Source organism: Felis catus, chromosome C1 (assembly GCF_018350175.1).
Source record: "Felis catus isolate Fca126 chromosome C1, F.catus_Fca126_mat1.0, whole genome shotgun sequence".
Classification (NCBI taxonomy): Eukaryota; Metazoa; Chordata; class Mammalia; order Carnivora; family Felidae; genus Felis; species Felis catus.
Window position 1 is genome coordinate 76515071 of NC_058375.1, and position 21119 is coordinate 76536189.

General features: G+C 40.5%; 1 long non-coding RNA gene across 1 annotated transcript in view; it reads left to right on the forward strand.

Annotated features, from left to right (window-relative positions):
- Positions 1–17449, forward strand: part of LOC123379687 — a 41644-nt gene extending 24195 nt beyond the window's left edge. The window contains exon 3 of the long non-coding RNA XR_006584528.1: positions 14958–17449. This is a non-coding gene — a long non-coding RNA (uncharacterized LOC123379687). The remainder of the gene's footprint in view (positions 1–14957) is intronic.
- The last annotated feature ends 3670 nt before the right edge of the window (positions 17450–21119 follow it).

Here is a 21119-nt window from a genome sequence, read left to right on the forward strand (position 1 = left end):
TAAATAAGTGATAGATGATTCTTCATATTCATTATTTCCTACCACTTTTCTCTCATGGTTCCAACTTTACTTACTCAGTCTACAACTTTGTAGACCATCTTTAAATAATCCAAGTGGTAAGTCTTTGCAGATTCTTTGTCAAAGGAATTCTTTGAAACAAGACCCACTTCCCACCTCCACCTGGTGGAATGTGTGGGGAAATGCAACAGGGCAATTAAGTACATTTGGAGCATCTCTTAGCTTTCCCAGAATCTCTTCTCCAAAGTAAAAGTGCATTTCAAAGCAGTATGCAGATTCTTTGGGCACTGTCTTATCTTTAGGATTTTCTTCTTAAAAGTTCCATATTTCACTATTTTGGGGGCCTTTTGTCTGCTCAGTCGTTTGCTTCTTTAGAGTTTTGTTCAGCCCTTCCTCTGTTTCAGGATGCCTGCTCTTCACACTCATCTCTGTTCGTTTCACTTGCTGCTATTTTGTTTGGATCACAGCCTCTTTTTGCCTTTCCTCTTCATAGTGTTATTTCTACTCTCGGTGTTTTCCTGTCTTTAGCCTGGGGGTTCTCTTTCCTTCCCCCTCTTTCCATGTTAGCTGATTTGTTTGCCCTGAAAGGGAACATGTGGTCTCTTAGCAACTCAGATGAAGGCTTGACCAAAGTATCAAATGTAGATTTTTGTGATATTTTTTATCATATTTGGGCAGGACCTGGGAATACCCCAGGTTTTCATTTCAGAATCAAACCCCTTATCCAGGAGTATGAAATGTAGTCATGTTAATCAGTAAATAGGCTGATTACAAAAGTATATTTTTGTGCTAGAAAAAAATGATGAGGGCTAGATAATATAATTTTTGTCTCAAAGACTTGGGAACAGGTAGCATCATGCTCTGGAAAGAGGACTTGCTCAATATTTGGGATATCTGGCTTTTAAGTATAGACATAGATCATGGGCTTTGGTGCCATGCAGGCTTGGGTTCAAATCCCAGATTCCAAATATTAGCTGTGTGTCCTCCATTTTCAACTGTGAAATGGTGGAAATGATATTTCTTACAGGAAAGTATGTAAAGCATTGCCTGGCATATAATAATTATTAATTTAATTTTTATTTCCTCTTTTCTAATTTGCCTGATGTATCCAATTTCTATGGGCCTCAGTACTTATATCTGAATCTCAGCAGTTTGGATGATTTCTGAGACTAAACTATACCAAAATTCTTTTCACAGTTTGGTAATAAGTCAGTGACAGTCAGAAATCTATAATAGGTATGTTCACAAAAAAAGAAAAAAGAAATCCAAGCATAATGCTAAAGAAATCCATCAAACCTGAAGGGAAGAGAGCAAGAGAAGAACTACAAAAACAACCACAAGTAAGTAAGAAAATGGCAATAAGTACATGCCTATCAATAATTACTTTGAATGTAAATGGACTAAATGCCCTAATCAAAAGATCTAGGATGACTGAATGAATAAAAAAGCAAGACCCATCTATTTGCTGTCTACCAAAGACTCACTTCAAACCTAAAGACAAATGCAGATTGAAATTGAAGGATGGAAAACCATTTACCATGCAAGTGCAGTTAAAAAAAAAAGCTGGTTAGCAATAATTAAATTAGACAAAATAGACTTTAAAACAAAGACTATACCAAGAGAAAAAGAAGGGCATTACATAAGAAAAAAGGGAACAGTCCAACAAAAGGATATACCAATTATAAATATCTATGCACCCAACATGGAAGCATCTAAATACCTATAACAGATATTAATTAATAGATATAAAGGGAAGAACTGAAAGTAACACAATAATAGTAGGTACTTTATCACCCCACTTGCATCACTGGATTGATCATCCATACAGAGAATCAATAAGGAAATGTATCGTTGAATGACACATTAGATCAGATGGACCTAACAGATATATACAGAATATTCCATCGACAAAAGGCAGTCTTACTCAGGAAGACTTTATATTTTGCATCCTTCTCAACCACAATGGTATGAAACTGGAAATCAATTATAAGAACAAACCTAGAAAGAACACAAATACATGGAGAACGTGTAATAATACAACTTGCTACTAAACAATGAATGAGTCAACCAAGATATCAAAGAGAAATTTTTAAAAAATACATGGAGATAAGAGGAAGACCTAAAATGTTGGAGTAGTAGGAGGACCCTAGGCTTACCTTTGAACACAGCTAGATAAATATCAAGTCATTCTGAATACCCAAGAAATCGATCTGAGGGCTGACAGAACAAACTGCACAAGAAGAGGGAGAGAAGAAACCACATTGTGGATGGCAAGAGGTGTGGAGATATGGCTTGGGGGGAGAAACAGATCATGGGTGCTGTGGAGGGGAAGGAGCTCTGGTGGTGGAGAGAGTTGAGAGGGAGAGGAGCAGACAGGGCACTGCACAAGGAAAACATTTCCCCATAGTCACTGACTAGGAAACAAGAGGCATTTATTTTCATGAGATCTTATAACCAGCAGGGCCCAAAGATGTAGAGGTCCCTAGCATGGCTGGTATAGAGCCCTAAGAGCACTGTAGTGCTCCTAGAGAGAAGGCAGCAAGTAACCCGGGGGCAGATGTCATGATCTGAGGGTCACCTGAGATGCACTGGGAGGGGTGGGGGGACAGTTCCCCCTTCTTGGAGTGCATCTGAGAGAGGGGCATTGCCTCTCCAGGGACAAAGCCAATGGGCACCATTTCCTTTCCCAGGTTCCCAGCATGGTGCAGAGACACCTGCTGAGGGTGGCTAACCTGGACACTGGCCCTTTAGTGTGCCTGCTCCAAAACTCATGCTCCTGTGCTCTGGTGCAACTGTCCTTCTGGTCAAACTTGCATCAATCCTAGCACAGTGAGACCCTTTCCCAGAAGACCAGGACAGGTCCCCACCACATCAAGTCCCTGAAGTTTAGAGTTTTAAAAATCAGCCAACACGGCTGGATAGAGCCAAAAGGATACTGCACTGCTCCAGGAAGGCAAGCATCCCAGACACAGACAGTTTGAAAACAGTGATCTGAAAAACACCTAGGATGCACTAGGAAAAATTATTCATTCTTCTGGGAGGGTTTCCCTGACAGCTGTAAGCAGGTTCCCCTCTCCAGGGAAAAAGGAGCTGGCTGGTGCCATTTCCCTTCCCTGCCCCTCAGCATAAACTAACTTCATTAAACAGTACAGCCCCAACACTGGCTGCCTAATCTGTCCACACCAAGCTCCCCGCAACACCCTGTGCTCTGCTTGTACTGCTTTTCTTGGGCAAGGTGCATGAGACCCAGTGCAACAGGCCCATCCCCCAGAAGACCAGCACAAACCCCCACATGCACCATAGGTATTACCATATGTATTGACCATAGAGTTCTGCAAAGCTTCAGCTCTAGTGGAAATAACATCAGGTCTCTTTTAACAAGCAGACAAGAACACACCTAGTTAACACTCTCCACACTCTGCCCAAGGTCCAAACACTCTCTACTGCAGGCAAGGAGAAACTCTGCAGAGGACTGACCTGAGGGACAGAGCACCCATAACACAGCAGCACAGTGCATGCAGCACACACCAGAGATATTTCCTTAAGTGTCAGGCCCGGGACATTAATGGCTTTATGAAGAAGAGGTCATATAGTTTCAGGAGCATGAAATATAACAGGCTTTCCTGACACACAGAAGAAAACAGGCCTAGACAAAATGCCAAGACAGAGGAATTCATCCCAAAAGCAAGAACAAGAAAAGGTCATGGCCAGGGATCTAATCGAAACAGATATAAGCAATATGCCTGATCCAGAATGTAAAGCAACAATCATAAGAATACTAGCTGGGCTTGAGAAAAGCATGGAAGACATTAGGGATATACTTACCACAGAGATAAAAGAGCTAAAAACTAGTCAGGCTGAAATGAAAAATGCAATAACTGAGATTCAAATCCGACTGGATGTAATGACCACAAGGATGGGAGAAGTAGAGGAAAGAATAAGTGATGAAGAAGATAGAATTATGGAAAATTATGAAGCTGATCAAAAGAGGGAAAGAAAAATCTTGGATCACAAAAATAGACCTAGTGGACTCAGTGACTCAATGAAACATAATACATTCATATCATAGGAGTCCCAGAAGAAGGAGAAAAGGGCTCACAAGGTTTATTGGAAGAAAGTATAGCTTAAAACATCCCTAATCTGAGGGAAAAAATGGACTTCCAGGGGCGCCTAGGTGGCTCACTCAGGCGTCCGACTTCAGCTCAGGTCATGATCTTGCGGTTTGTGAGTTTGAGCCCCGCATCGGGCTCTGTGCTGACAGCTCAGAGCCTGGAGCCTGCTTCTGCCCCTCCCCTGCTCATGATCTGATTCTGACTTTCAATAATAAACGTTAAAAAAAAAAAAAAAAGAAAATGGACTTCCAAATCCAGGAGGCGGAGAGAACTCCCATCATAATCAAAAGCAGGCCAACATCAAGACATGTTGTAGTTAAATTCTAAAATATAAAGAAAAAAATCCTAAAAACAGCAAGACAGAAGACCCTAATTTACAAGGTTAGCAACAGATCTTTCCACAGAAACTTGGAAGGCCAGAGGGGAGTGGCATAATATATTCAACGTGCTGAATGGGAAAGATCTACAGCCAAGAATATTCTAACCAGCAAGGCTATCATTCAGAATAGAAGGGGAGATAGTTTCCCAAACAAAAACTAAAGAAATTTGTGACCACTAAATCAGCCATGCAAGAAATATTAAAGGGGCCTCTTCAAGTAGGAAAGAAAGACCAAAAGTGACAAAGACTAGAAAGGAACGGATAAAATCTCCAGAAACAATGACAAAACAAGTAATAAAAAGGCACTAAATTCATATCTATCAGTAATTACTCTCAATGTAAATGAACTAAATGCTCCAATCAAAAGACACAGAGTGTCAGATAAAAAAAAAAAGAGAGAGACCCATCTATATGCTCCTTACAAGACTCATTTTAGACCTAAAGACACCTGCAGATTGAAAGTGAGAGGATGGAGAAACATTTACCATGCAAATGGACATCAAAAGAAAGCCAGAGTAGCAATACTTATAATCAGACAAACTTGATTTTAAAACATAAATGGTAACAAGACATGAAGAAGGGCACTATATCACAATAAAGAGGGCTATCCAACAAGATCTAACCATTGTAAATATTTATGCCCCCAACTTTGAGGAACCTAAATATGTAAAAGTGTAACAAGCATAAACTCATTGATAACAATACAATAACAGTAGGGGATTTTAACACCCCACTTACATCAATGGACAAATCATCAAAGCAGAAAATCAGCAAGGAAACAATGGCTTTGACACACTGATCAGACAGACTTAACAGATATATTCATAACATTTCATTCTAAAGCAGAATACACATTCTTTTCAAATGCATATGGGACATTCTTCAGAATAGATCACCTACTAGGTCACAAATCAGTCCTCAACAAGTACAAAAATATTGAGATCACACCATGCATATTTTCCAGCCATAACACTATGAAACTTGAACTCAACCACAAGAAAAAATTGAGAAAGACCACAAATTCATGCAGGTTAAAGAACATCCTACTAAAGAATGAATGGGTCAACCAGGAAATTAAAGAAGAAATATGAAAAAGAAAACATGACAGTCCAAAACCTTTGGGATGCAACCAAAGCAGTCATAAGAGGAAAGCCTACGGCAATACAGGCCTACTTTAAGAAGCAAAAAAATCTCAAATAAAGAACAAATGAAGTCTAAGGTCAGCAGAAGGGAAATAATAAAAATTAGAGCAGGAATAAATGATACAGAAAGAGACAAAAAAAAAAACCAGTAGAAAAGATCAATGAAACCAAGAGCTGGTGCTTTGAAAAAATTAATAAATTGATAAGTCCCTAGACAGACTTATCATAAAGAAAAGAGAAAGGACCCAAGTAAATAAAATCATGAATGAGAAGAAGTCACGACCAAAACCACAGAAAAAATACATGGAAACAAATGAAAATGAAAACACAGCAGTCCAAAATCTTTGGGCTATAGGAAAAGCAGTTATAAGAGGAAAGTTTACAGTAATACAGGCCTAGCCTCAAGAAACAAGAAAAATCTCAATTCAATAACCTAATCTTAAACCTAAAGGAGCTACAAAAAGAACAAACCCCAAAGCCAGTAGAAAGAGGGATACATTAAAGATTAGAGCATAAACAAATGATATAAAAACTAAAAAACTTAATACAAAAGATAAATAAAACCAGGATCTCGTTCTTTGAAAGGATGCACAAAATTGATAAGCTTTTAGCCAAATTCATGAAGAAAAAAAGAAAGGACTGAAAAAAAATAAAATCAAAAATTAAGGAAGAGAAGTAATAATGGCCCCCACAGAAATACAAAGGATTATAACAGAATATTATGAAAATTATATGCCAACAAATCAGACAACCTAGCAGAAATGTATAAATTCCTAGAAACATATAACCTCAGGAACTGAATCAGGAAGAAAGAGAAAATTTGAACAGACCAATTACTAGCAATAAAATGCAATTAGTATTAAAAAAAAAACCCACAAATCTCCCAACAAACAAAAGCCCAGGGCCAGATGGCTTCACAGGTGAATTCTACCAAACATTTAAACACAAGTTAATGCCTATTTTTCTCCAATTATTGCAGAAAATAGAAGAGGAGGAAAACTTTCAAATCCATTCTATAAGACCAGCATTATCCTAATACCAAAACCTGACAAAGACACTACATAAAAAGAAAACTATAGGCCAATATGTCTGATAAACATATATGCAAAAATCCTCAACAATGTATTACCAAACCAAATTTAACAATACATTAAAAAAAATCATTCACCATAACCAAAGTATTTATTCCAGGAATACAAGTGTGGTTCAATATTTGTCAATCAATCGGCATGATACATCACATCAACAAGAGAAAAGATAAATAATCACCTCAATAGATGCAGAAAAAGCATTTGACACAATACAACATCCATTCATAATAAAAAATCTAACATAGGTTTAGAGGGAACATAGCTCAACATAATAAAGGCTATATATGAAAAACTCACAGCTAACATCATACTCAATGGTGAAAAACTGAGAGCTTTTCCCCAAAGGTCAGAAACAAGACCATGATGATGACTCTCACCACTTTTATTCAACACAGTATTGGAAGTCCTAGCCACAGCAGTCAGAAAACAAAGAAGTAAAACTTATACTATTTGCAGATGACATGATACTTTATTTAGAAAACCCTAAAGACTTCACCAGAATACTACTAAAACTGATAATTGAATTTAGTAAAGTTCCAGGATATAAAATCAATGTACAGAAATCTCTTGCATTTCTGTACACTAATAATGAGGCAGAAAAATTAGGGAAAAAATCCCATTTACAAGTGCACCAAAAACAATAAGAAATCCAGGAATAAATGAACCAAAGAGATGAAAGACCTATACTCTGAAAACAGTAAACATTGATGAAAGAAACTAAAGACAACACAAAGAAATGGAAAGACATTCCATGCTCACAGATTGGAAGAACAAATACTGTTAAAATTTCTATACTACCCAAATAAATCTACACTTTTAATGCCATCCCTATCAAAATACCAACAGAACTATAACAAAAATATCAAAGAACTAGAATAAAAGTCCTAAAATTTATCTGGAACCACAGAGGACCCAAATAACCAGAGCAATTTTGAAAAAGAAAAACAAAGCTATCAGTATCTCAATTCCAGACTTCAAGTTATACCAAAAGCTGTAGGAATCAAAACAGTATGATACAAAACATACATATAGATCAGAACAGAATAGAAAACCCAGAAATAAAAGTATGATTATAAGGTTGATAAAGCGGCAAAGAATATACAATGGGAAAAAGTCTCTTCAACAAATAGTGTTAGGAAAACTTGTCAGCTACATGCAAAAGAATCAAACTGGACCCCTTTCTGACCCCATCCAAAAAATAAAGTCAAAGTGGATTAAAGGTCTAAATAGGAGACCTAAAACCATAAAAATCCTAGAGGTGAGTACAGTCAATAATGTCTCTGACATCAGCCATAGCAACAGTTTTCTAGATATGTCTCCTGAGGCAAGGGAAATAAAAGCAAAATCAAAATAGAAAGTTTCTTCACAGGGAAGGAAATAATCAACAAAACTAAAAGGCAACCTACCAAATGGAATGAAAGAAGATGTATGCAAATGACATATCTGCATATCTGATAAAGGATTAGTATCCCAAATATACAAAGAACTTATATGATTCAACACCCAAAAAACAATCCAATTAAAAAATGGGTAGAAGATATGAACAGACATTTCTCCAAAGAAGCCATCCAGATGGCTAACAAACACATGAAAAGATGCTCAACATAACTCATCATCAGGGAAACGCAAATCACAACTACAATGAAATATGACCTCACACCTGTCAGTATGGCTAAAATGAAAAACACAAGAAACAACAGATGTTGATGAGGATGTGGAGCAAAAGGAACCCTTGTGGACTGCTGGTGGGAATGCAAACTGCTACTGCTACAGCCACTGTGGAAAAGAGTATAGAGGTTCCTCAAAAAGTTAAAACCACCTTTTACAACCCAATAATCGCACTACTGGGTATTTACCCGAAAAATGCAAAACACTAATTCAGAGGGATACATGCACCCCTACATTTTATAGCAGCATTATTTACAATAGCCAACTTATGGAAGCAGCCCGAGTGTCCATCACTAGATGAATGGATAAAGATGTGGAATATATACACAATGGAATAATTTTCAGCCATAAAAAGGAATGAAATCTTGTTATTTGCAATGACATAGATGGAGCTAGAGAATATTATGCTAAGTGAAATAAATGAGTCAGAGAAAAACAAATACCATATGATTTCACTCATATGTGCAATTTAAGAAGAACAAAGCAGCAAAGGCAAAAGAGAGAGAGAGAAACCAAGAAACAGACTCTTAACTATAGAGAACTGATGGTTACCAGAAGGGAGGTAGATGGAGGGGATGGGTGAAACAGATGATGGGGATTAAAGACTGCACTTGTTGTGATGTGTGGGGAATAAACTTAGAAATTTCCTGGGTTTACACCAATGGGTTAACAAAGCATAAAGAAGTACAAAGCCATAGGATGCTCACACCCAAGTCTGGGTAAACAAGATTAGGTAAATAAATATAGAGAAGGCAGGGCAGAAGCCCCAGTATAGAATATATGAAATAAACAAGATTAGGTATTCAGGGTGGAAGTGGCCCCCAATTTAGTACTATAGCAGAAAGCTGCTTTCACCGGAAGGAAGTACCAACTTAGGTAAACACATAAATAGGGCTATAGACCACCACTGCAGGTGAAGCAGCCCAGACCAGAGATGATTAACAAAAAGAAGGTGCCTTGTTAACCCTGAGGTCACCTGTCCTATGTGTCATCCCCCAGGCTAGCTAAGATAACTAGAGGTGCTGCCTCATGTCTGCTGTAAACAACCTCCCACCTGGCTGCCCAGCTCTAGGATTTGGTTTTGTATTAACCCAAACCCCTAACTCCAAATATCTTCAAGTCCCTCTTTCCCTCACGTCCATGAATTAATGTTCACAGATTCATTGTCGCTTTGTGCACATCCATCACCATGTTTGTAAACCTTCTGATCCTAATAAAAATGTGGCAAGGACCCAGACATCAGCCATCTCTTGCTTTTAATCCTGCTTCCCTCTCTCTTCCCAGACAAGAGAGAACTTTAGACTTAGTGATGAACACTGGGTGATGTATGGAATTGTTGAATCACTGTATTGTACACCTTAAATTAATATAACATTATGTTAACTATACTAGAATTAAAATAAGTGGAATTATTATATACAATGGAATATTACCCATAAAAAGGATGAGATCTTGCCATTTGCTACAACATAAGTGAAATAAGTCAGAGAAAGACAAATACCATATGATTTCATGCATATGCAGATCTAAGTCACAACAATTGAACAAACAAGGAAACTGTGACAAAAAAAAAAAACAAAAAACCCTTGTCAGAGGGGATGTACATGGGGGATAAGTGAAATAGATAAAGGACATTAAGAGATACAAACTTCTAGTTATAAAATAAGTCATGAAGATGAAAAGCAAAGCATAGGGAATATAGTTAATGATATTGTAATATCATTGTTTGGTGGCAGAGGGCAACTACACTTATCTTGCTGAGCACTAAGTATAGAATTGCTGCTTCATTCTGTTGTAAAGTCGAATATAACACTGTATGTTAAACTTCAATAAAATCAATTGCCTTATTTTTCTAAGCTGTTTCAAGTTGAGTTTCTGTCACAACTAAAAGAGACCTACATGCTTTTGCTTCCCTCAATATGTTGGCTTCATTCCCTCCAAGTAGAGTTCCCTATGAGATGAGACCTACAGTCACAGGCAACTCCTATCTATTTAATTTATTCCAACTCTACCACCAGTTAGAAAGTTGTTCTGTTTCCTTAGTTCCCAGGGGAATAATACTGGAGAAGAGCTCTGATTGACCAATCTTGGGTCATGTGCCCTTCTGTGGCCAGGGGGATAGGGTTCTAAGATTAGAAACCACCCTAAAACCTTAAGACTTGGTGCAAGTAATGGTTCTATAAAACTCAGAGAAATGTTCCCCCCAAAAGGCAAGGTGTACTGGGCAGACAATACAATTGGTGTCTCCCACACCTATACTTACCTATCTAATTCTGAGGTTTATTGAAATGATGCATGTGAAATACTTGGAAAATACTGCAACGTAAAATCTTATTATTGTTTATTTTTATTTTGAGAGAGAGAAGAGAGAAAGAGCACACACGAGAACTGGGGAGGGGAAGAGAGAGAGGGAGGGAGAGAATCCCAAGCAGGCTCCACACTATCAGTGCAGAGCCTATTTCAGGGCTCAATCTTACCAATAGTGAGATCATGACCTGAGCCAAAATCAAGACTCAGATGCTTAACCGACTGAGCCACCCAGGTGCCGCTGTAAAATCTTATTCTAACTTATTACTAATTGGGACTATATAGATGACAGAAACTCAAATGTATCAACATAATATTTTCTCCTGAATATATTTTTTCAGACCACAATATTGGCCCCAAATAGTATTCGTATTGCTCCACTTGCCCACAGAGAATTCTCGTTTATAATAGAAAACTGGGAATTACTCTGACACTCACATCAACTACAGAGCAATTCTCTTATGAGTCACACAGACTCTGTTAAATGCCAAATTCTTCCTTTCCCACTCATTCACTTTCTTGTGCCTCACCTAGTAGGATATACAGGTGATTTCAATGACCTCGTGTTTTCAAGGCCACCAAATAGCAGCCACTGTCCTTGAGAACTCAAGGAGCAGAGATGTCTCAGTCTGGTTGTGCAATGCACTCTTGACCCTTGACCCAGTAGCGTTTAGTTAGGTTGGAAGGGGCAAAACAAATGTCTATGAAAAAGTCACTTATTAGACAAATATGGAAGTGTACAGAGTGAAAATATGTAGTCCTTGCCCCTTAACTGGTCCACAGTCCACTACAGAACATTAATAAGCACAAGATTCTAACTCAATGGAATTATTGCCACGTTAGAGCAGAATTACTGTGTAAGCTCTCAGAAGGGGCAGTGTCTTAGTCGGTTCCAACTGCCATAACAAATACAATAGACTAGGTGGCTTAAACAACAGAAATTCATTTTCTTGGAGTTCTGGAGGTTGGGAAGTCCAAGGTGAAAATGCTGGCTGATTTGGTTCCTGGTGAGGCCTCTCTAGTTTACAGACAGCTATCTTCTTGCTGTGTTTTCATGTGGTGGAGAACATGGTGTCTCTCAAGGGCAGTCATCCCATCATGAGGGCCCCAACCTCATGGTCTCATCTAACCCCAATTACCTCCCAAAGGCCCCATCTCCAAATACCATCACACTGAGGGTTAGGGCTTTATCATAGGAACTTGGAAGGGAAATAATTCAGTCTATAGCAGGCAGCAATTCCTGCTAAACATTTCTGCAGAAGATGGTTCAGGATAACATAATAAAACCATAAGGCCAAAAACATTGCTAAAAGTATTCAAGGTTGCTGCTTCTAGGTAGGTGGATTTTACACATGTGTATTATCCAACTCTAGGGGGCACCATTAAGTAGACTGTTGCAGACTTGTGTGTTTACCATGATTGTGTGTGTGTGTGTGTGTGTGTGTGTGTGCGCGCGCGCAGAAGTCAACTGTTTTAAGGAGTACATTTTTCAAATAGAACTGAACATAGTAAAAATAACAGCTTTGAATATGACTATTTATAGTTGCCAACATTTATTGTAGCTTATTGTGTGCCAGGGACTATGTGAGATCCTTTATATATTTTATCGTTTCACAGAATGTCAGATAAGTAAATCCCCATTTTACACCTAAAGAAACTGAGACCTAACAGAACGAGGCACACAGCTGCTAAGTACTGGCTGAGCAGGAGTTTCCATGTAATGATCCTACCTCTGACCTGTAACTGTAAGCCACTCTGCTCTCCTCTCCATGCCTTCCTTTGCTGGCTGATAAACCTTTCACCCATCCCTGAACTGGGTGCCAAGTCACACAAACAGACTTGGGTCCCCTTTCCTGCTGCTGGACCAAATCTCTAGCCATGCTACCCCTGGCCCATCGTATGCTACCCTGATGCAGAGTGTGCCTGGAGCTGTCAGCATGCCAGGAAACATTTAGCAGGGCGAAAGGAAGGGGGAAAAAAGTACAGTGTATGTGTGTTGCCAGTTATTTAAAATAGGCCAATTACCTCAAACTGTAAAAACATACTCAAGTTTAAATACCTACAAATCACTTTAACAAATTTAGTAACAGAAAATTCTCACTGCTTGCTCTGTTTGTGCTGTAGCAAGTGCAGTTTGTTTGAGAAGCATGTGGTTGAGTAACTGTGGGTTATATTAGCAGCACTTTCTCTCTTACGTGTGTATTCATAAGTTCTGCAAAAAAGGCCAAAGCAGTTATGTTTGTGCCACCCACGTGCTGTTATCTTGTGAAGACTGGAAATAAATCTCATCATTTCCTAATCTGATTTTCTACATGTTTCTGGGTGACATTTTTATTCATGAGTTTTGGCCCTGAGTGACCTATGGGAGGCTTGTAGGTACAGAGAGGAGATTCTCACTGAATCCACAGGAGCTGCAATGTCATAGGTCAGGGAGTGGCCTGCCAGCAAGCCACAGGAACACCCAGGCAGCTAGAAGCCAGTCATGAACATAAATGGAGTACTACATGGCAAGGACCATGCAGAGGTCAAGGAGAAAGCGGCCAACCCACAGCAAACAGTTCCTCTTCTGCTGTAGCCCAAGGGGAATCAGTAAGGGGGAGGGGTGAGCTTCAAAACAATTATGCTGTGCTCATTCTAGAGTTATTATTCCATTTGGGGGTTAATTGCTGTAGTGTGAACCCAGACACTGTCTAATTAGGAATAAGCTTGTACTCGGGAACAATTACCCAGCTAATTGGTCTAGTGCACGTATAACTCTGAAGACCGGGTGGAAGAAACAATGGTGAGAGACAGAGTCCTTCCGAGTCTGGGGTGTTTCATAGAAATAGCACAGAATGTCAGGGTTGGAAGAAACTGTAGAGATCATTTGAGTTACAGGCTCATTTTGCAAATGAGGCCCAGGCACACAGAAGGTTGGTGGCAGAGCAGTGCTAGAATGTAGTTCCCTCCTGTCTCTCAGCCCACTACTGGCTGGCTGATACCCACACTGTTTGACTGACAGGACCCAAATAAGTAGAAACAGTGGTATCAAGTGGAGGTTGGAATCCAGGCCCTACACCGGGAGAGTTTTGAGAAGCAAGGGTGGGTTGCATGTCAGTGCATCACCCACCCTGTCCACCGGATTCCAAATTCTCTGGAAGATGTAAATGAGCAGGGGCCCACATCTACCCAGCACTTCCAGTTCTCATCTTTTTCAACAAAACCATTCATACTCTGACCATTTACTGGGCCTCTGTTATGTGCTCTGCCATGTGCCACGCCCTAGGCTAGGTGCTAGGGAGCAAACTTAAGATGTAGTCCTACTCTCATCTACAAAGACAAGGGTCAGGTGGGAAGCTTCTAGCACAACTGGCTTCCATGGGATGTGGCAAAAGGACAGATTTCCTAGACTATTTTCAGAGGAGAACACTGTTTCTCTGTCCATATTTCCTCTACTACTCATGATGTTTAGCAGAGTCCCTTGTAAGGGGGGGGAAGTGCTTATGAATCCACCTATAGAAGTTAGGGATAGTTGAAATGCAGAAAAATATCTTCTGGCTCAGAGAAAGCCAGTACATTTTCTTATATTTTCAGAATATATTCAGTACTACCTTCCTGCAATATATATACATAGATTTTATTTCAGCTTGCCTGAATGAAGAGAAAATAGACTCAAAGTTATGATAGGTCCTTTTAAGTCCCTTGGCCATTTGAAGACAAGCTATTCTTTATTGGAAAGAAGACATTTTAAGAGTATTCTTTGTTTTTTTCTGGGGAAACTAAATACTTATAAAGGGACTTTTTTCCTAGGAATTTTTGAACCTTACAGAGCAACTGCATATGTATTTCAAGCGTGTCAAAATTAAATGCTGAGAGAGTAAGGGAGGAGGTGTGGAAGGTGTAGAGGGGTGAACAATGGAGTGGAAAGTGACAGTTGATTAGTTTTACAAAAAACTACTTGCTTAGAATGATAACACGCACCAAAAGGTAGCCTTCATAGGCTGGCTTGTGTGTTAATACATTGCTTCCTTATTCATTCAACAAATATTTGTCAAGTCCTTAAATGTGCCAGGCCTTTTGCTAGATGCTGAATAAAGACCGCAAAACAAAGCACAATCCCTGGTTTCATGAAATGGATGGTACAGTGGAGAGAAAATGTTACATAAGCATATGTATTGGTCAACCTAGGTTAAGTTATGCTGCAGTAACAAGTAACCTCCACATCCTAGTGACCTTTTGGTTTACTTTTTGTTCACATTAGGTCCATTGTAGCTCTGCATCCTGCCCTCTTCATTTTGGACCAAGACTGAAGGAGCAGCCCCTGAGACATGCCCTCTTGTGACAGAGGAAAAGAGTGATGGCCGAAACCACACAATGGCTCTAGCATTTTTCCCCCAGAGCACACTCTTTTGCCCAAAGCAAGTCACATGGTCTAACTTGATGGCAATCAGGTGGGGAAGTTTAATCCCCCAAATAGAGAGGGGCTGGTAGAAAGGACAGCAAATGTTTTTGAGCAAGTAATGTAAGTGTACCAAAAATTACAAGTAAAAATGTTAACGATAAAAGCTCTGGGGACAAGAAGAGAGGGCTGCAATGGAGAGTAACAATGGAGAATGATTTAGACTGACGGTGGTGGTGTTGGCAGCTCTGGAAAGGCTTTTCTGAACAAGTAACATCTCAGCTCAAACCCAAGAGATAAAGAGAAGTTATGCAATACAAGGGTTGAGAGAAGAGTAAGAGAGGAACAGCATGTGTAAAAGTCCTGAGGCAGAGAAGAGTTTGGCATGCTTGAAATGTTGGCAAGAGGCAGTACCATGTATTGGCCAAGAGTGGAGGCATCCTGGATTTCAATCCTAGGTCTATCCCTTACTAGCCATGTCTAACTGACCTATCTGTGTCTCATTTTCCTCATGTGTAAGTACTGGGTGTGCTTGGCTCATGACAGTCATTATTACTAATGGAAAGAAAACCCTGGTGGCTGCAGTGTGATGACCAAAAAGTAAAAGAAATGAGGCTGGAGGGTACCCACATCTGTGGGGACCTGTACATCTTGGAAAGATTTGAATCTTAGTCCTAGAAGGTACTTTAAACTAGGGAGTGACTTAGTTCAGTGTATACTTTATATTTTCCTATCATATTCTGGGGAGATATTCTCCACCTAAACAACTATCTGTTGTTGGAACATAATGAAATCCTAGTGAGACCCTGATGGACAAAGGGAGGCAGGGGTGGGGTGGAGAGAGAAATGAGCTTCAGACCAGGAAAGAATTGAGAGAGGGATGAGAGATGGGAGAAGAGAGCTGTCCCTCTGCGCAGTCTGCCTGATATGAGAAAGAAGGCATTTATTTTAACAAGCATGGGAAGAGGACAAAAGGGAGGCCGAGGGCTATTCTTGTTAAGGCCTCAGCAGCCGAGCAGCAGGCACAGTGAGAGGCAGGAGACTGATGGGGCGAGCTGCAGCCTGGCTCAAAGGGGGTCCCCTGACCTCCAGAATGGTGAGGGGAGAAGGGGGCTCACCACTGCTCCAATGACACCTCTATGGAGATGCTTTAACACTTCCAGTCTTATTGCAAGTGGCCTGGTCCTCTGGCTTCCTCTGAACTAGTGCATCCTCAAACAGCCTTCCCCACCCCGGGAGCCATGGGTGCTGCTGGGACACGGGGGGTGAGGGGTTGGACAGGGCTCCAGAGAGTCTTGCACTGCAGTGCTTCCGGGGAGATGGCGCCGCTGCATCAGCTGGATGACAAAACACTGTTAATGGCACCAATAAAGAAGTGTGAATGTAATTTTCTCCTTCTTGTTATTTCCACAGTATTTGGCATATTATTTAACAGATCAACTGGCCAGTCACGATCCCTTCTGAAGCCAAGTCTTTCTTTTTTGTGCTGGAAGATTCCTAAAATGCAGGGCCGCTCAGCTATAAGCTCATCAGTTGGAAATAGGCCATACCCAAATGGAGCACATGACTAATAACAAATGAGAAAGTGATTGAGTTCACTCCAAGTTCTGAAAGCTTTCGAGGAGAGCGGTTATAGGCTTTGAAGTACCAGTGCTTTGGAGGAAAGAGCAGCTAGGGAAGAAATGCAGAACTCTACGTCTTATGCCACATTAAAATATATATGTATGTTAAGTTGGAGGAAGTATAAAGCTGAGGATATATGTGATGAGAATAAAGGCAATATTTTGGAGCTTTAGAGTGAGAAGGTCTGGCTATGGTCATAGCTACCATTCCTAAGAAATTATTCTGAACGAGGAGCTGTTTGGACACTGCTATATTCAGTCACTTAATGCTCCCATCTGAGCACTCTGCTTTCTAGGTGAATAACTAAGGTGATTTACCTAGGGTCATACAGTTTATAAGCTTGGGCAATCTGGCTTCAAAATCTAATGTTACCGTCACACACATATCCTGTCTGATATACAAAATGATGAAGAGGGGCAACTCGGACCTGAGCACTCACATCTGAATATACCCCTTAAATGCAAGGAGATAGGAAAGATACACACATAACTTTTTACATATATAAAAAATATGTTATATAATTTTATATATAGACATGGACATTTTCAGAAAGGAAAAACAAACTCTTACCTTTGCAAAGCAGTGTGAGGTGGGTGGGCTTTTCATCTTAATCTGTACAGTTATAATTTTAGCCATGGCCATGTTTTACTACTGTGATTAAACATGTTTGGGTTTTTTTTTAAGATCTAATTTTTTCCCCTAATTTTATATATGTACTAAGCCATAAATAACTGGAGGGTTGTTGATTAATTTTCAACAGAAAAAAAAAAAACAAACTTGAAAAGATATGCTGATACATCATTTCCATGTGTGCTCATTTTTAAACAACCAAGATGGAGGTTGTAATTCCCAAAGCAGGGTGTTACAGCTTTGAAGTTTCAGGGTTGTCTGTTCATTAATTTCTCAGGGAGCAGGAGAAAAAAGATATTCAAGCCTAACTTCTCAAAGCTTTAGGATATATTCCTCCCTTTGCTTTTTTCTACATTCTGTATCCAACCCTTTGGCTTCAGTCTTGCCTAGTACAATATTTTAATTTTTTTTTTTAAGTCAAGATTATTTGAAGCTAACTTAGGGGTAAATCTAATAGAAAAAATTATGTTTGACAACTTTATGAGTAATATTAAAAATGATGATGCATGCGGGGCGCCTGGGTGGCTCAGTCGGTTGAGCATCCGACTTCGGCTCAGGTCATGATCTCACGGTCCGTGAGTTCGAGCCCCGCGTCGGGCTCTGTGCTGACAGCTCAGAGCCTGGAGCCTGCTTCAGATTCTGTGTCTCCCTCTCTCTCTGACCCTCCCCTGTTCATGCTCTGTCTCTCTCTGTCTCAAAAATAAATAAACATTAAAAAAATGATGATGCATGTATAATCAAATAAAAACAAATCCATCCATAATCACTTTCCAAAAATACCAGGAAAAGTGATAGAAAAATGGACTCCATAAAAACATATTGTCATCCATGTTGCCAAATATAATTTCATTGAGGGCACTGTTGGATCTCTTTTATGCAGATCTTCCTTATACCTTTGAAATCAGTCCCCTCCTCTCTACCTGTGGCCAACGAGATGGAGACCAGAGCAATTAGCCAGCTTAATTTGACAGTTATTTTAAAAATTGGCTCTTAAATTAGGAGACAGCCCTGCCTAGGCATGTGGTTACTTCACAGGGGAGTTTTCCCCCAGTGTTTACTTGTCTATGTGATTCCTGCTGTGAAACTAGTTGCACTGTTGAGTTGGGCCAGATAATAAGTCAGATTTGTTTTCCATGAAGAAAACTGCGGCAAGATTCGGATCATCCTAAGCCAATCTATGAGCTAAATGCACAAATTACCACCTAATTGTTCCAGTCTGAATAAAACTGACAAATCCACTCCCATGTTGCCAATTAGGAAGACAAATCCATGCTGACAGTATCAAACATTACAAATAATCTTCGAAATTAATTTTCCATCCCTAATCTGTAGATTCACTCACAGCCACCAATATATTTATTGAGTTCCCATAACATGGCAGCCCCACTTACAGACACTGGCTATTCAAGGATGAGTCAGACATGAAATGCCTTGTAAGTCTTAGAGTCTGTGTGCTGTGAGTATGGACCATGGGGCACAAAGGAGGAAGAAATAAACATCCTTGGGCCAGGTGCCCTGCTACAAGCTTTAAACCGACTCTCATTTAATCCTCCCCCACAATACTGCCAAGTGGGTTTTATTATCTCTCCATTGCACACACACTTAGAAGGCAAATAACTTTCCCAAGAGCACACAACTGAAATGGGATTTGAACCTAGTGCTGCCTGACTCCTTGCCCACTAGCTTGTATTTTATGGTCCCTTCACAGAGAAAAAGTCCCCTTTCCTTCTGGTCATTTCACAACTTTGCAGGCTTATGATTTCCTTTGTTTTTCACAATATCCTTCTGAGGTTGGCAGGTATGGTATTACAATTTCCATCGTACTTCCCAGGAAGCTGGGCCTTGGTGATGCTGAACAAGGACCTGAAGGCCTGAGGCCAGTAGGGAGGAGGAGATGAGATTGGAATGAGAACCATTTCCTACTTCCTCATCCAAGGCTTTCCTCAGCATGCCAGACCTGGATCTTATGCTGAGCTGAGCACGGATTTGAGTTCTAAGAAAGCAAAAATAAAAACATACAACCCAGAATTGAGAAATACCCATAGGGAGTAAGAGTTATCAGCATTCTTGTTAGCTAAAAGCCACTGTTGATAAGTGATATACTGAACTGCAGTGGAATTTCTAGTGTGCATTACACATTTATTCAGCTGAAAAGGAGGTGAGGTGGGGGATAATCAGAGGTCAGGGAGAAGGACTAAGAGCCAAAAATCAGTGGGTTGAATGCTTTACACCCTCATGTAAATGCCTTGACCTCCTTGTCCCTCTGTGTGACCCTGTACAAGTCCCTTAACTTCCTTATCCATCTCAGCTAGGAAATGTGTTTGTGAGGTGTGTGTGTGTGTGTGTGTGTGTGTGTGTGTGTGTGTGGCAGCGTGTGGGAGATATGTCACCATACATCAAATGCTGCGGTTGAAGTGAGCTCCTTGGGGAAAATGTATCGCCATCCCCTTGCCCCCACCAGAAAGATTTTCTCACAATGTGGCGAAAGGTGCCACTTTTTAATAACATCATTGGAATATCAGCTTCTTGCAAGATACAGTGGGACAAACTGTGGCGTGCCATCTTGTGACATGATAAAAGAAGAGGCTTCAGTGTGAGCTCCCAGGCAAAGTCCCTTCAGGAAGGAGGGCCTGGTCCTGCTGGGGTCACGTGAACCAGGGAAGACAAACTGGTGAAGGAATGGAGACAGGAAGCTTGTCATACTGTAGAATATAAGCACAGACCTCTTGCAGTATGAAATACCTTCACTTTCCATACCTGGGGGTAAGTTTTTACTCTTTCTCTTTGAATTATCCCAGTGGTCGTCAGAAAGGTGGGGGAGCACCTCTATGCTGCTGGAGCCAGCCGTCTCCTTTCCTAGCTCAGAGCGCTGCCATTGCAATTCAAACAGTGAGGCATCCCCAAATGGAGGAGGGCAAGGGCTTTGTTTACTCTTCTTCCCTTGGGGCAACAGCGGTATCTGACATCTGGGTAGATAGGTGCGCATCGTTAGCCAGATGATCACGTACAGTTACAGCCTGCATGCCAGCCACTCACACAGGCTCAGGGCCATGAGCTGGCCAGGAAGATGGGAGAGGGTGGCACGGTCTCTGGGGCATCTGCCCCTGATGGCCGGAAAAGAAGATTGCACTTTCCTGTGGTCAGCGTGGTATGTAGGGCAGACAGGATGGAACCTGATATAGAAGGTTGGGTTTTCTCTTTATACGGGACCACAGGGTTGGTTTGTGGGTAGGTAAATGCCTCTTTCCTACTCTCGCCACCAAGTGCCACATCAACAAGGCAGACTGGTTTAAGACAACTCTCCAAACGAGGAGGAACACTCTGACATTCAGGAGCACTTTATCCCCTAGGATCCTGGAACTCCTAACCTAGCTCTTAGCTCTTTGTAGGAATTCTGGTTCTGCCTATGGGATCTTAGGTGATTCACTTAGTCTCTGAGCCTCAGTGTCTTCATCATAAGGTAAGGATAAGAACACTTGTCCTATCCAGTTGTAGTAAAAGGATCATTTGAGATGATATGTATGAAAGTGCTTGACAAACTCTAAAACTCAGTGTGCAAATGTAAGGGATTCTTAGTATGTTTTTAAAAAGTGAGGAACTGGAAGGGAATGGAGGCTGCCATAAACTAGTTACTACTTCTGCTATTGGCTGAGCCCCCCAGAAAGCATTGCCTGGCTTGTGCTGGAGGTTCTTAGGGCCCTATACAGACCTCAGCACTACCAGAGTTCCACTTCTCTGTCTACTGGATGCTAAGTGCCTTACAATCACAGG